This window comes from Pseudonaja textilis, chromosome 1, assembly GCF_049901715.1.
Source record: "Pseudonaja textilis isolate UNSWEBS1 chromosome 1, rPseTex1.2, whole genome shotgun sequence".
Classification (NCBI taxonomy): domain Eukaryota; kingdom Metazoa; phylum Chordata; class Lepidosauria; order Squamata; family Elapidae; genus Pseudonaja; species Pseudonaja textilis.
In genome coordinates this window covers 23,926,779-23,940,810 of record NC_141990.1, presented here as the reverse complement: position 1 = coordinate 23,940,810, position 14,032 = coordinate 23,926,779, and the positions used below count along the sequence as shown (strand labels likewise).

The following is a 14,032-nucleotide window of genomic DNA, read 5'->3' as shown; positions in this document are numbered from 1 at the left end:
AGCTCCTTAAGCTTATGCAATGATATATCAGTTTTTAAGTTCCTACAAAGCACTTTTGCTACAATGAAATTAATACTGGTTGCTCCTACGGGAGGCTTGATAGTACAAAAGCTTTAGTAGCTTGGTGGCCATTTAGCCCTTGAAAGCTTATGGCCTACTATGTTCCTCAGTCTCATATAGAATTTGACCTTGCATCTGACAGTGATACTTTAGTCTTTGCAGATTGTGAAGGTAGACAAGCTTGTTGAAGCTTGAAATGGATCCTTCATGTTCTCAACCCTGGTACATCTTGATTCTTCTACAACAGAATAGGGCTATCAGTTAGTATAAACTTCAGTAGTTAAACTGAATTTTCATATTCAGAAACAGTGTCTCTTTGAACACAGTGTTATGGGATACGACCAAGATGAGGATCAAGATGATGACCTTGCCCAGTGAATTCCAGAATCTTTTAGCTGATCACTAATTAGCAAACTGGATTAGGTTGGATACCAGATGAAAGAGTCATCTCTTTCAAACCTGGGTGTTTCATAATACTTACTGAATTTGCTTTTTGATGCTGGTATGTTACTGATGTGCTACTGATAATATTTCAAAATTTCTCAAAAGTGATCTTTTTTGCATAATTCTCAAAAAGAATCTTTCTTTGAAAAATTGTGATTCCTAAGTTTATTTGTTCTCTGCATGTGATAGTACCTGTCAAGTTTGGCTTATCTCAAGGATGGATAGAAGAGCACCATGAAATCCCAAAACTGATAGTTAGATTAGAAAGTCAGAAAAATATCTTGAAAGAAGTGGCAAACAAACTGCATGGAAATATTCATATAGTCACCAGGAGTGACTATTTTATTATTAAATATGTTTTAATCAGTTGATCGGATTGCTCAACTAAAAGAAAGATACAAATTAATTATAATAATAAAAATCATTCACAGCTACCATCTAATTTACCTGTTTTAATTTAGATTATATATAATGCCTTCATTTGCCATCATTCATGATTATGTACAATGCTTCAGTTTTGACTCCTGAAAGTTCCTTCAGTGTGCATATGAATGTGAGTATTGCACTTATCTGTAACCTTTTAAAACAGCCTATTTATTTACATTGATTTAAAGAATGCCCAACTTCAACTGAATCTGGGCACATTATCTAACAGAAAGCCTGAGCAATAAATAAAATAAAGAAACTGATTATAGAACTTAGAAAAACCATACAAAAGAGTATAAAACTTAACAAAATAGAATTTAACAGGAGTTTACCAACAAGGATTGGAAGAATAGCCAGCTTTTATATCCCTTTCAGAATATCATGCGTGGGAGCCATACAATGGTGGTGGTGGAATAATGTTCCAGAAAAAGGGATGTGGTGGCTCAGTGGCTAAGACGTTGAGCTTGTCAATCAGAAAGGTTGGCAGTTTTGCAGTTCGAATCCCTAGCACTGAATAAGAGAGTGAGCTCCTGTTATTTGTCCCAGCTTCTGCCATCCTACCAGTTCAAAAGCAGGTAAAAATGCAAGTAGAAAAATAGGGACCACTTTGGTGGGAAGGTAACAGCATTCCATGCGTCTTGGGTGTTTAGTCATGCTGGCCACATGACCACGGAGACGTCTTCGGACAGTGTGGCTCTTTGGCTTTATAACAGAGATGAGCACTGCCCCCTAGAGCCGGAAATGACTAGCACGCATGTACGAGGGGAGCCTTTACCTTTACTGTTCCAGAAGCTCAGCACTGCAACAGAGAAGGCATGCTTTGGGGCCCTGGTAGAGGTCAAAGCCAGGGGGACCAAATATCCTTAGCAAGCAGGCCTTATCAGGATTAATCTAAGTCAGTGTCTCCCCCTCCAGATCCATGTAGCATCCGGATTCTAGGACATCAACAGGAACACGTGGAAAGTGCAGGCTTGGATACACCACTGGGTATCATTATTGACATTGATAATATCAGAGTCTAAACTGATGGGTGGTCTCACCCAGTGATTCCATGTAGAAGTTTATAGCAAAGTAAATGCACAAGACCATGTCCCAGGCATCTCATCTGGACCTGCCCACTTGAAATCCAATTCGGAGTGAATCTGGCCATCTTTAGCCACCAAATAACTGGATTGTTCAACACAGCACCCCAATAGAAACCTCTGTGACTTGTCCCTTCCTAGCAAGGAACAAATCACCTGAATAGGGCTAATGCTCAGCTATTAATGAATGCAGTAAAGGCAGACAGATCACACTGTTGTGGCACTCTTATTGCTACAATGTCATCTAAATATATAACAGAGGTGTGATGGCTTAGCGGTTAAAGACATTGAGTTGGTCAGTTGGAGAGTTCGCAGCCCAGATTCGAGACCTGAGTGCTGCGTGATGAGATGAGCTCCCAATACTTGCCCCAGCTCCTGCCTATCTAGCAGTTTGAAAGCGTGCAAACATGAATTGATAAATAGGTACCACTTTGGAGGGAAGTGTTCTGTGCCCCTCAGTATATAGTCATGCTGGCCACATGACCACGGAAGTGTCTTCGGACAATGCTGGCTCCTTCAGCTAAGAAACGGAGATGAGCACCACCTCCTGGAGTTGGAAATGACTGGACAGGGGAAACTTTTACCTTTAGTCTAAATATGAACTCTTTCCTGTTTTTGGTCAGACTCCTTCCCCTTCAGTGGTGTTGCAGGCATCTCTTTTGACACTTCTTTTCCTGAAAAGCCTCAGAATTGGTACACAGGGAAAGGCTTCCACTCATTCCAGGTTGCAACCAAGGCCTCAGGTGAACTACCTATCAGGTCCTTAGGGAAAACCCAAAACTACCCCTGAGACCTGCCTGGAGCAGGCCAATCAATAGACCCCATCTCTTTGCAAGGTGGATGACACCAGCAAGCCAAAAAGCAATCACAGACTTATAGCAGTAATCCTCCACTTTTGGATCACATTGCAACTGCCTAGGGGGTGGGGGGCTTGAAGAATGAGCATCAGTATACATTTCATGTTGATGATTTTGGACAGGTTTATGGTTGTTATTGCGGTGGTTACGCAGTGGTTCAGTGGCTAAGGCGCTGAGCTTGTTGATCAGAAAGGTCGGCAGTTCAAATCCCTAGCACCATGTAATGGAGTGAGCTCCAGTTACTTGTCCCAGCTTCTGCCAACCTAGCAGTTTGAAAGCATGTAAAAAATGTGAGTAGAAAAATAGGGACTACTTTGGTGGGAAGGTAACAGTGTTCCATGCACCTTCGGCGTTTAGTCATTCTGGTCACATGACCATGGAGACATCTTCGGACAGCGCTGGCTCTTCAGCTTTGTAATGGAGATGAACACCACCCCTAGAGCCAGAAACGACTCGCACTTATGTGCAAGGGGAACCTTTACCTTTACCTTATTGTTGTTATGGAGGCCATAAACTCCTGAGCTACTTCAAACTCATCGTCATCTAATGGCAAATTGAAATCCTTGATAATTAAGAATCTTGGGCTCTCTGGAGCCAGTGTGGCACTGAAATCCAGAAACGCTAACAGAGACCATGCTGTACATCAGAGATGATGGTATGCAAATAGCAATCCCAACTATTAAAGCCCAATTTCAAGGGTCTTTCAAATTGTTATATGTGCCATAGAGCCTCAGCGAATCACAGATGATAGATTACAAATCATGAATCAGGAATGACAATAACTACCACCTCCCCATGCCAAACCCAAAATACATCTCCAAGAAGGGAACTCCATCCTCCAGATCCACCCAGGTCTCAATTGTAAATGCCAGATCAGCATTTATTCATGAAAGCATACTATAGATGAAAACAGATTACAGGCAGATCTGACTTCATAGTGTGAAATTATAGTGATCCTCATCCCATAATGATGGAGCAAAGGGTGAGACACCAGCACAAAGCTGGAATCCAAGCAAGAGGAAAGGAAACTCCCCCAACCCAACCAAGGGTCAGTTCAGTGACCAATCAGGATCACAGATGTGACCACATGACATGAACTACATTTCCCATGATGCATTAACTACATTTACCATGAGACATTCCCTTAAGGGGACAGCTCCCAATTCACACTTAACTCTCCCAATTCCCAATTAACTATGTACTGTCTGGATAGCACAGTATATGTAAATGTTTCATCACACTAATTCACACACAATATAAAACTCTGGCACCTGGGAATGGGAAGCAAAGAATGTAGTGCACATCCAGAAAGATCTCACTAGCTGACCACCTCAACTTGCCAGTTGCCAGCCTAATCTCACCATACATCAACCTAAGCACATCCAGCCAACAAGAGAAGACACACCATGTCAAACCACAGGACTCTTCCCCAGAGTCCTTCCTGTGGTGATCCAAGCCTTGAACTTCAGCCAAATGTTTTCTAGTAACTGATGCTGCCTCTGGCTGCCAGAGATTTCATTGCCTTTGGTTCCAAGATCTCTTGGTCCACTCTGTCTTCATTGTTGCTCTCCAGAGTCTACATAGCTGAGGAGCAATTCCAAAGGCTTCCAGAATGCCAACAAAGGTCATAGCCACCACCGCTTCCCATCTGCAGTCCCCAGTTATGACCACCAGACGTGCAATAAAAAAAACAAAAACATGAACCAAAAACCACAAACAAAATGTGAGCACCTCACAGCAGCGTGTTTTCAGATGCCATGGAGGGGAATGATGAACCACATGAATGACTCTTGCATTATGCAGCTGCCATAATCTCCTGGCAAAAGACAAAACTGCTTAAAAGAGATGAAGATAGTTGCCGTGTTCACTCCTTAGTGTAGTCCAAAATAGCTTTTCGGAACCAAATTCAAAGCACTCTGTATATTTCAGTAAATCCCTGCAGAGGATATCCTGGATATCCATAGTATGTAGGAATTATAATACTGGAGTCCAAGCTTCATTTTTTTCCTGTGCATAACTAGCTTATCACTGTTCTTCTGTTTCTGTATTTCTGTGGCTTTTCTGGGTTGGCTTATTGATTGCTTCTTGGCCTTTTAGCTAAGATCAAGTGTGTAGGTCTGACTTGTGGCTAAATTTTAAGTCAATACCATTCTTAGATCTGTATAGTATTACTAAGAAGGACACATGGAGCTTTTGTTCCCATTTGTTACACTCTGCAGTGAAAGTAGAAATGTATAATAATGTGCTCATATCCTTCCTTGCTTCACCAGTACATAACTTCACGTTAAGCTCATGTTTTATCCCCTTAGGTACCCTCATCCAAAATGTCTGTAGTATGGGAGGGGCAGAAGACTAGGAAGTGCTAAAGGTCATCAGATCACATCAGCTTTGCGGCAGGCAAAACCACAAGTAGAGCAGAGGTGGGGCTGTAGGTGCAGTTGTACAGAGAAAATAGCCCTTCTGCTTTTTGACGAGAACACATGTTGTACTCGAGCAAGGGTCTCCAAACTTGGCAACTTTAAGACTTGCGGACTTCAACTCCCAGAATTCTCCAGCCAGCTGGCTGGAGAATTCTGGGAGTTGAAGTCCGCAAGTCTTAAAGTTGCCAAATTTGGAGACCTCTGCATTAGAGTCACATTGGGTGATGGTCAAAGAGACATGGGAGCAATTTGTAAGCAGAACAGACTCCCTGAGGAGTTAAAATCTTAACTAAAAATAAATTGGGAAGTGTGTCAGTTGGAATGGATTGGATTAGCCACCATTGTGTTATATCATGAGCAAAGAATAAGGTGGAAGAGGGTCACAGTTCTTAACACGTGCACCCTCTCCGGGACCAGGTTTTCCCTTTGACATCGTCACCCCTTATTGTTCAAGATCAGTTTGGGCTATTAAGAAGTGCCTGGGAAGACCCTGCAATTGTGGCTTGTCCAAGCTGGCTCACAAGACTGCTTTGTGACTTCCAAAAGAGGCTTCTGAGACAGTATCAGTAGAAAGCATTCAGTGCTTTTTTTCCTTCCACACTGACCCATTTTTACAGTCAGAAATGCTTCTGTTGGAATAGGCAAGCCCAGCCCCTGGTGCTTCTCTATAAAGCCAGTGCGTGGCAGGACCACTGGGTCCAAGTCAGGAGGCCCTGAGAAGCATCCGGCACATAAATCCCTCCGGAGGTGGAAAATTTGGGCGTTGTTGATGTATGCATATTTAATGGCTGTGTGACGGAAGGACCTCTGGTGTCTGCAAATCTGCAAAGGATGAGCACTTGCTGCAGCAAGAGGCAGGAAAAGATGGCAATTTGACGAAGGCCTTTTAACATGGGCAGAGCTACACTTTCCCAGCCCTCAACCTTGTGCTTTGTTCCTTGCCTTTCTCCATTCTTGTACTTCCTGCTGAACCACTGTGTCTCCCTAGCAACAGGTCCCCTTGAGCTTGGCTGTTCTATATATAGCTCTGCCTGGCAGCTCTTTGCTATTGGCACACTGTAAGCAAGTATAAGGCAGGGGATTTACCCTGCCTCCTGAGTCAAGATAAAGAGGAGCTCTCCATGGAAGCCACATCTCTCTGGAGCAGCAGAGGCCTCAGTAAGGTGCTTTGCAGGCTCCTGTTTATGTGGTCCAATAATTCAGAAGAGGTTATTGAGAAAGAGAGAACAATCCATGCCAAGCTACCCTTCAGCTAGGAGAAGGTCTGTTCTCCATAAATAGCCAGGTTCAGTCGCAAAGAGCTATCGGAAGTGCTCTGCAGTGCAATATAATCCTTGACTTATGATCTTAATGGAGCCTGCCCATTACGGCTGTAAGTCATATGGTCATAAAGTGTGTCACCCACATGACTTATTTGATTTTATTGTTATTTTTTTTGCAGAGTCATTAAACAGTGCCATGGTTGTAAAGTGAACGCTGTAGTTTTAAAGCAAAAAGTTTTTTTCATTGTGGGCTGTTTTTGCCAAAAAACAGAAGTAAATGTTGGTTTGTCTTAAATGTGATCACATGATTGCAGGGCACTTACAAGCACTTGTAAATGCAGGCTGGTTGCCAAGTGACCAACATGTGACTGCGGGGTGGGGGTGGGGGGAGTGGTTGTTGGAACTTCAGAGCCAGGTCATAAGTAGCTCTGGGAGGTCCATCATAACTTTGAATATGCTAAATGACCAGTTGTAAGTCGAGGACTGTCTTTAGCAGAAAAGGATCAAAATAGTCAATATAGGAAGGGCCACGGGTCAGATGTCACTGAGTGATGGGGAAGAGCTACTCAGGCCAATTCTTTGCATGGGAGCAACCACTTTCTTCAGGTAGTATAAAAGAGAAGCAGGAAGGGGTGGCAGGTAGTGAATAGTTTTTTCTTTCCCAATCTGGTGCCTTCTATGTGGATTTGAGTACAATAGACTCAACACTACTTAGCCAAAAGATTTGAGGAAGATGAGAACAGTAATTCAACAGCATTAGAAGCAGAGCACCAGGTTTAAGAAGGTAGCTTAAGGGAGTTGCAATTCCAGCAAGAGCCATACCCAAATATAACAGTCTTGCAAGTACCATAACTGGCAGCAATAATGTTCCTGGGTTTCTGACGGAAAGAAACCTTTTGCATCTGCTGCAACCTGATCCTTTTAACTGAGATTACATGAGACTTGCACATAATCTACAATGCATAATCTATTTGTTCCCAGTGTTGGCTTTCATTCAGAGGCTTTGCTTGGAAAATTCATATTCCTGTATGTTAAAAGAAGCCTTCAAGTTTGTCAGTAAATTCAATATTAGTGGCTGAGGGGCCATTGTCTATGTACATTGAAGTAAGATAATAGTAGAAGGGACTATTTTAGATTGCCATAATTATATAAGCCATTTTGGGCAGAACACTGCCAGGCTATTTTTTTTTAATTAGCCTAATCCATTTTTATTTTTTTCATACAAACTCCTGGCAATCTAAATCAGCATGTCAGTCAGACATGCTAGTCTTCCACATGAAAGGAGGTGTGGGAATGGGATGGAGGAATATTTAAACAAGTAATTGGCCAATTACAATCAAGAAATATGGTAAACAGTATAGTATGTATTGTTTCTCATACCTAAGAAAGCTGTCCATTTATATTTCAACATAAGTAAAATAATGGAGCATTAATGGTTCCTAAAAAGAAAGAAACAGGAAGGATGTCCTGTTTTCTAAGCAGAAATAAGATTTTATTACTTTGGAATATTTGCTCATTTAGGAATATGGATAATAAGAATCTACCACTTTGGAATACAGTAATTGCTCTTGGCATTGAGCACTGTGAATATGTCGAAATAAAGTTGTTCCAGGAGGATTGCATATTGTTCCTACTTGGGCATTATAGTAAATTAAGTTTACTTTGTTAGTTTTTTGTAGCATAATGTTTTATTGGCTTGTACGAGTCTGCTGGAGTTTTAAATCCCTGTTGAGATAGACTATTTTTTGCTTGTAGCACATGCTGTTATTTGATTCTGTGTAGGTTGATTAGGACATAACAGAAGGGGGAAGCCATTAGCATAATGCTTTTTAGCAAAAGGAGGAAATGGAATGAAATGACCTGTGTCTCCTTTGAAGAAGGGTTCTGGGAATAAAGGAGAAGAAAATACTTTTCTTCTTCATGGATTCAGAAGAGATTTTGCTGTCCAACAATGTTGGGTTACATTAGAGCAGGGCTGTAAAAGATGCATCATGCACTCGCCACACCCATGCCCAGTTTAGCGAAGGGGGGAAAAGTCCTGATACGTGATGCCACCGTAACGACATGAGTTTGACAAACCTGCACCAGAGCATGTGTTGCCTCAGTGTTCATCTCACTTAGCAGCTATTTCCTTTGGCGCATCTATTACACCTGAGAAAAGGCACCTTTTTCATATTTATCTGTGGAATCAAAGTTGCTAACTTAGGTTAAGGCAGTATTAAAAAAACAGAGTTCAATTCTGAATTTGTCTGAGTATTGTCCTAAATTTATATAAACTCGTTACGTTCTGAGTTTGGCTGATTTTCCAAGACAGAGTCTTGGAACCAGGTCAGAAGATCAATAATAGCCGGACCAGGATCATTATTGGTATGACTCCTGCCTTCTTAAAAGAAGTGCATCTAAAAGTATCCCAACTCTCTGACTTGCTCTGAATTGTAACTGCTGTTGCTCCAGGCCTCCAAGGCTGGATTTTCCCCTTCCAGTGGAATGAGGCAGGCATGTTGTAACTGAATCCCCCTGAAGGGGGAAGAAGCAGATGACATTTCATTCATGCTCCCTTGCAGAGAAGGAAGTAGCCACTGACACAGAGAAAATGGAAATGAAAATTCAGGAAAGCAGGCTGCCCTGAAACTCTTCTTCCCCTGCCCCTTCTTGCTGATGCTTGTCTTGCAAGTGACAGAACACAAGTATGCCCAAGTGTGCACAAACGAGCTGACGTTTGTGCAAGTACTGGCCTAGTTAAAAGTGGTTGGGAGCACAGGTCGTTTCTGCTTCTCTCCCAGCTAGGCTGATCAGGTATCGGTATGATGAAGAGAGAATATTTCTTCCCTCCAGTAATGTTCACTTGTAGCAGCCTTTACTTGTTCTAAGACTAAATTTCCACCTCTCCACTTCATCCATGGAGATATTCATGCAGAACTTTCAGTGATTCAGTGATTTCAGTGATTCAGAAGATTTCAGTGGGATGAATTTGTTATCTGTTAAAGCCATTGTGCTTCAGAAATCTACTACTTTACACGGTAGTAGTAGGCAGCTGTTTCTCTGTTTGGTAGCTGCTTTCCCTGTGTTGTTGAAGGGTACATACTAGAAATGGGCAGGACCCAAGACCACACCTGAGCTGCCTCTCTCTCTCTCCCCCCACCCCTTTCTATCATCCCCCTTTCCTCTGGCTAGTCTGCTAAGACAAAGAAATGTTGCTGTAGCCAGAAGTTGAACTAATTGCTTATGGAAGGCATACAGTAAAGCAGAAAGTAGAGGTCACCTTCTGAAGATTTCCAGCAGATTCTTAGATATTCCTAAGGGTTTGGGATTGGCAAGTGCCATCGCTTGCCAATAGTTTAAGTCTATATGATTGCCAAGACTTTCATGGCCACTAGTTGCTGCTGTATAATTGAAGGTTGAGACATGGTAGGTGTAATTTGATGCTTGGATTTAGTATAAGTACTTACTAAATAAATAGTTTAATATAGTGCTTTAATATATCATTATATTTTATCCCCCTTTTTATATATAATTTAATGTGACCAACATACCAAATATCCTGCCTCCTACTTTCCTCACAACTCTGGGATGTGGGTTGGATTGAGAAAGAATGACTGGTCCAAATTCATCCAGCCAGCTTTCTTTTCTAAGGCTTAGAACTCATATATGGTATTATACTTGATATTGCGTTTGGTTTGCTTACTGGTTTGTTTTTATAGAATTTCACATGCAAAAAGCAGATCCTAGTTCTTTACCACCACTACCCCCCAAAAAACCTTACAAATCTGTATTGCAACAATATGTGGGCAGATAATAAAGGTGGTGAAAGGGAGAGTAAGCAATGGGAGTAAGAAGAGATGGTAAAAGAAAGTAAAACTCTCTGTATTTAAGTACATGACTGCGGGCCTAATAGATTGAAAAGAGAGCAAAGAGATCTGGGAATGTTGATGGACAGCTCCTAGTGCTACCAATCAAGATAAACTGTTCATGTTTTGTGTGAAAGGTGAAGATAAACAAAACCGAGAAAACATGGATCTGTTATAAATGAATGATACTATTTGCACCTTCTATATTGTTCACAGATAATACTATAAAAACATCCTCAAAAACACGCAGAATCTCTTGATCGGGGTCTTTGCGTAGCTCAGCCCTATTAAAATCATTTGCACAATTCATTCATGAATTAAGGCCCATAGAGTTTAATACTCTGGGAGCCTAAGACTTTGATAATTGTGCTGCTATAGCACAGCTACTGTGTCAATACTCTAGAAGTTGTTTTGCAAAGATTTGTTTCTGGTAAGAAAAGATGTTAGTTTGTCAGGAGATAATTGTGATCCTTCTTTGCAGCATTGCTAGCATTTTAGTTATTGTATAGTAAGGGCTAGGCAGTGTATCATTGTGCCAAGATTTCAGGCCATTCCTTTCAAATAACTTGCCCTTTTCTTGTCATAAATGTAATAATACATAACTGATATTTATATTTTATTGTTTTATTGAGCATTATATCTGCTTTTATTCAGCGCTGCCTATGATACATGTTAATGGGCAGTGCTTATCAAAAGATTATAACATGTAAGATGACGGAAGAGATTTCCTGAAAGGGTCTTCTGCTTTACCAAAGATGGTGCTGCCTTGTGCTGGAGGAATTTCTTCCATTTCTGGGGCCTGAGAATAGTTGGGCTTAGTTTATGTTCAAAAACAATCAATGCCCCTATGCTAACCATAGTTGCTGTGCAGGCTTTCGTAATGCTGTCTTCCACAATTCAGTGGCTCCTCTTCCAGACTGAACTCCCATGCTCTGTCCCTTTTCAAGATCAGAGGTTGTGCTTGCAGCAGGTTGGTGGCGGGCGTATACCGTAGTCATTTTAGGGGCGTATAGTAATTTTAGAGGCGCAAATAAGCGTGTGGTCCAAGATCCTGCTGCTGCCGCTCTGCTGTGAGGTGGGAGCCAGAAGCTCAAACGGAAGAGTACTTTTAGGCTGACCCCTTTGGCTTTGAATGGCGTTGGAGAGGCCTTGTACTTTCCACATATGCACTTGTAGTTGCCACCGGTGTTCGTTGGCATTTCATTCTGAACAGGAGCGGCCGCCCATCCTTCGTTTTTGCAGCTCAGCGCCTGGAAAGTAGGCGGACTCAGTCCCGTTTCCCGCAGATCCAGAGTGAAAATCCAGAGTTTTGAAAAGTGCAGCCTAGTCTCTTTGCACAGCGTTGGCGCGACTGTAGCCCGGTGATTGCACATCCCGGGGCGCAAATGGCTGGAAGGCCTCTTACAACTTTGGGAGAAGCCTGCGGCCCCGTGCTGGGGAGGTGGAGGTGGCGCTGGTTCCGTATACTGTGTTCCTGCCCCCTCCCCCGCGGCAGCCAGACGAGCCTTGCAAGCACTCTTATCCCCCCCGCCGTCACCTTTCTCTCGCACCCCCAGTTCCATTTTGGCCAACCAGGAACCCGGGCCGTCGTCACGTGGCCCGGAGTTTCCCAGACAAAGAACATTGGCTGCGAAGCCCCCCCCCGCGCCCCCTCCTCGCTGAGCCCCCTCGCTTGAGCTCCCTCGACAGGATCGTGGCTGCTGCAGCGCTGGGACATGCAGGCAGGTATGGAAAAGAGCAGGGGGTGCAGGAAAATTGGAGGGGGGGTCGTTACTTCTCTAAGAGCCTATGAGTGCAAAACACGAGAGGGCTGCAGCACTTGTGGAATTCGATTTTGATTTAATTTTTGTGTTTTTTTGCAGTGGGGGTGCATCCCCAAGGGTGCTGGGTCAGAACTTTTCTTTTGGGTTCTGTTTTTGAAAGAGGATGCAGTGGACTTAATGGGAGCATCTTTTTTGGGGAGGGGAATCAAGTTCTCAGATGCTAATAAGTACTTGAATATATTAGCTGCACTAAGAAAGGGGGGGGAGAGAAAAAGTCATTATTTGGAAATGGTCTTTCTCCTTAGTTTTTTTTAGGAAGGTTGCATGCTCACTTGATAAGATAGCAGGATGCAACTGGCATCAAAAACTTTTGTGGGTGGGAAGAAGTAATAAAAAGAGGTGGAGAAAGTCTGCTTGTCTCTGCTCTCTATAAAAAGTTTTTAAAAGCAAAGCAAGAGAAGGTGCACTGAGATTCATTGTTTCCAGACTCTTCATATATATATTTTGGCATGCGAGGAGGGTCAAATCCACCCTTGAGATTAGAAAGGGTGCTTCTTCCTTAGGGATAGATAGTGGGATGAAGCAATCACTTAAGAATGGGGGCTTCTTGGCTGTTGCCTTCCTTCCCTTCAAACTGTCAGCCCTCCATTTTAGAGACTTCCTTGTGCTTTAGCACTTTTCTTTTTCCAGACTGGCCAGGCCCTAAAGCCTTGGTTTGCTGCCTTTCTTGGGAGGAAAAGGGACAAATGAAAGGAGGAAGAGGAAAACAAAATTTTTCCTGATAACCTTTTCTGAGCCCCCTTGAATGCCCAGCCAGCATGACAGTAATTCTGCCAGATTACCTGGAGCCACACTTGCTCCAACCCTTGGTGGAACCAGCTATGCATTATGTGAGGAAGTGGACATGGGTGAAGGGAGGCTGAGGTGAAGATATGGCTGGTTGGCAAACAGGCACTGGAACAGACTTGAAGAAAGGCAGGGAGATGGTATTGGAGGTCTGCCTTGAAGGAATATTGGAGGCGGGAGAACAGATTCCCCCTTCTCCCCACCCAACCCAGTAGCTGAGGCAAAATTCTCAGTTTGGTAGATATTAGTTGTGGGCCTGATGAGGGGAAGATTGTGAAGACAGGCTGCAGTTTCTTATTTCCTACAAGCACTTTAAAAACCTCAGAGGAAAAGGCTGCTCCTTCATGATATGGTACAGTGAGGGGCCACTGAGATTGGAAAAGTGTGAGGTTTTGGCTAAAGGAAAACAGTAAAAACATACCTGCATTTGGATGTGAATGTGGGCCTGGTTTTCCACCCCATAGTGGTATACATTCTCACCAGAAACCATTTGCAATAGAAATAAATCTATCCAAGAAAAATAACATTCCCTAATTACAAGAAGCTTAGAATTAAACCAGTATTCAAGAAGCAAAATCATTTGTCATCTTAGCCAGGTCTCATATAATGCAAACCTGATAAAATGCTTTACTGGGAGTCAACAAGATTTTTACCTTTCTGTTCAATCTGGCCTGTCCACTAGAAGACACTTTCCACAAATTTATGGCATAAATTTTGATCAAGGAGAACCAACTAAAATTCCCTGCATGCATCTTTTTTTTTTCCATTCTGGTCTTCCTGTTGTTTTTAGATTGCAGCCTTGCTCCATTTCCTGTTTCTCAACAGCTCAGGGATTAAGCTCCATTTGCTCCACTTCTTCAAGATTCTTTTGAACAATTTAAACTCCAAAGACCACTTGCTATTCACTTGAGAGGAAATTTGAAGAACAACATACCAAACCATAGGTGCAAGTTAACAAAACAAAGCTGATGTATTCACATAATATATCATGCCTAAGTAAAGCATATGACACCGTCATTCTTAG

General features: G+C 42.5%; 1 protein-coding gene across 9 annotated transcripts in view; it reads left to right on the top strand.

Annotated features, from left to right (window-relative positions):
• The window catches only part of DNMT3A (DNA methyltransferase 3 alpha), a 124,530-nt gene that overhangs the window by 77,981 nt on the left and 32,517 nt on the right, over positions 1 to 14,032 (top strand). Inside the window, exon 1 of one of the 9 annotated variants that reach the window (XM_087929051.1) lies at positions 6,386 to 6,661. The exons of the other annotated variants lie outside the window; for them this stretch is intronic. The gene's annotated coding sequence lies outside the window, so the exon portion shown is untranslated. Of the gene's footprint in view, positions 1 to 6,385; positions 6,662 to 14,032 lie in introns of those variants that run through there. 9 annotated transcript variants of the gene reach the window in all.